The sequence below is a fragment of the Hakea prostrata genome, chromosome 7, assembly GCF_041222555.1.
Source record: "Hakea prostrata isolate BN-2017 chromosome 7, UWA_Hpros_2, whole genome shotgun sequence".
Lineage (NCBI taxonomy): Eukaryota > Viridiplantae > Streptophyta > Magnoliopsida > Proteales > Proteaceae > Hakea > Hakea prostrata.
The window spans coordinates 2,852,210-2,854,850 of record NC_142606.1 but is presented as its reverse complement, the minus strand read 5'-3'; the positions used below and the strand labels follow the sequence as shown (position 1 = coordinate 2,854,850).

Here is a 2,641-nt window from a genome sequence, read left to right as displayed (position 1 = left end):
AATATCACACATTTGGATTGATCATTCTAAACCACTCATTTTACCCTGAGTTGGGTTCCACAGGCAGATATTTTGTCTTTAAAACCATTATACATTGAGATCTCTTTCAGTCTTGGACAAGGAATAAGGATTCATACTGTTACTGTAGAGGTCACATTGTTCATGGCTTCCACTTTTTCATATCTTCCTACAAGTGTTGTTCGTATTCCTTCCGAGGCAAATACCCAACGTTGAAGGCAAAATTGAATGTCGGAAGCTGATTTCTGAACCTGCTAAAATTTACGTGGTTAGAGCTTAACTTAACGATCGACTTCTTCTGTTTCCCAGATTTTAATTGCAATATTTTTTATATTGTACGACAGCTATGATCTTTGCTTTTTACTGTTGCAGGAAGGAATTGACATCAAACACATTAAGAAATGCGAGGAAATAAGGGGGTTCCTCGGTAAACTTGATGAACCATTAGAGTGTATGATGCTTATTGATGCTCTGCAACGCCTTTGCATCGATTACCACTTTGAAGAGGAGAGATCAGTACTGCAGTCTTAGACAAGCATCATGCAAGAAGCCTTGTTCATTCTTTTAGCTTACATGACACAGCATTGCATTTTCGACTGCTGAGGCAAGCTGGTTATTTTGTATTCCCAGGTGGGTAGCCTCAACTTAATCTGATCATCATGAGCACTTTAATGCAATACTGATAGTACTAATTAGTACTGGACGGGGCAACGCATGTAGGCGTTTTTGACAGCTTCAAGGACAAGAAGGGACAGTTCAAACAAGAATTAAGTGAAGACATAAGAGGATTGATGAGTTTATATGAAGCTTCAAACCTTGGAATGGAAGGAGAAGATACACTTGATGAAGCCATATACTTCTCACACAAGCACCTTTCAGCCAAGATGAATACTCTTGAGCCTCGACTAGCTAGGGCCGTGGAGGACACCTTGAAGCATCCGTATCATAAATCACTAGCTAGATTCAAAGCAAGACAGTTCAACCTCGCTTGTCATCCTCATGGCTCATATGGATGGAGCAGTGTCGTACAGGAACTTGCGAGGATGGATTTTAACATCCTTCAATCCTTATATCACCAAGAACTCCTCCAGTTTTCCAAGTGAGTTGTTGATTCAGAGCAACCCATGTATTATTGATAGTTTATTAATTCGTCTAATAAATAAATTAATGTTTCTGATTCTTTGTTTTACTACCATGTGTTAGGTGGTGGAGAGAACTGGGTCTATCACAGGAGTTGAAGTTTGCTAGAAACCAACCACTGAAATGGTATATGTGGTCCATCACAGCCATCCCAGAACCAAAGCACTACCAGCTGAGAATGGAGCTCACGAAAACCATATCACTAGTCTACATAATCGATGACATCTTTGACGTTTATGGGACACTAGACGAGCTTGTTCTCTTCACTGAAGCAGTAAACAGGCAAGACATTCTCAGATTCACTATCCATATCTATATTTGATCAAGATTAACTTTTCATTGAATATTTTTTGAGTATAGATGGGAAAATACCACCATTGATGAATTACCAGGATACATGATCGAAGTTCTGTTTCAAGGCATTGGTCGATGTCACCAATGAAATTAATGATAAAGTCCTTAAAAATCATGGGTGGAACCCCATCGCCACACTGAGAAAAACGGTACATAACTACATTTAATTAACTTTGTGATTCTACTTCTAGCTTAAGGGTATAATATTTCTCAAGAACCTGCTGCTAATTCCTTTGTATATTCTTGATTAATTACCTGCAGTGGGCAGCCCTTTTTGATGCGTTTCTAGTTGAGGCCAAATGGTTTGCATCTAAGCTGGTGCCCAGCTCTGAGGAATACCTGAGGAATGGAGTGATAAGCACAGGAGTGCCTCTGGTTTTAGCCCATTTTTTCTTTCTACTTGGCGAAGGTCTTACGGAAGAGAGTGTATATTGTGTAGAACACAATCCACCACTCATATCTTGCACTGCAACAATTCTTCGTTTATGGGATGACCTGGGAAGTGCCAAGGATGAGAAGCAAGAAGGACACGATGGATCTTACATAGAATGTTACCTGAAGGAACAGAAGGGGGTTTCTTCAACAAGATGTCCACAACCACAAGATCATGTGTTGGGAATGATTTCAAATTCTTGGAAAGAGCTCAATAAGGAATGCCTTTCAAGAAACCATTTCTCACCTTCCTTCAAGAGGGCCTCGCTTAATATTGTGAGGATTGTCCCTTTGATGTACAGTTACAAAGAAAACCAAAATCTCCCATTCCTTGAGGAGTATGTCAAGTTCCTCTTCACAGAAGGTGTTCCTTTTTAATTGAAATCTATTTTGAGAGCAAAATTGTCCCTACCATTGATGTTGGGATCTAACTTCCAAAAGAAAAAAAATGTCTTGCATCATGCAGATCATTCCAATGCAGAACCCGTTCCTCTCCACCCAATCTGCCCTTTTACCAATATTACCACGCTCGCACGAGTGTAGGACCTACACTTATAAGTAGGGGCTGAGTCAGACGAATAATGAGAGTGCATTGACGCTTTTTCAGCACATATATTGTGTAAGACATTCTCAGATTCCTTTACCATACCTACTTGGATTAAGTACAATGAACTGATCAGGATTAACTTTTCATTGA

At 39.7% G+C, this 2,641-nt stretch overlaps 1 pseudogene across 1 annotated transcript; it reads left to right on the top strand.

Annotated features, from left to right (window-relative positions):
• Positions 1–303: 303 nt before the first annotated feature.
• Positions 304–2,439, top strand: LOC149008967 ((3S,6E)-nerolidol synthase 1-like; annotated as a pseudogene). Its single transcript, XR_016174353.1, has 5 exons — positions 304–648; positions 739–1,117; positions 1,222–1,440; positions 1,519–1,661; positions 1,774–2,439. The product of XR_016174353.1 is annotated as a (3S,6E)-nerolidol synthase 1-like (transcript).
• The last annotated feature ends 202 nt before the right edge of the window (positions 2,440–2,641 follow it).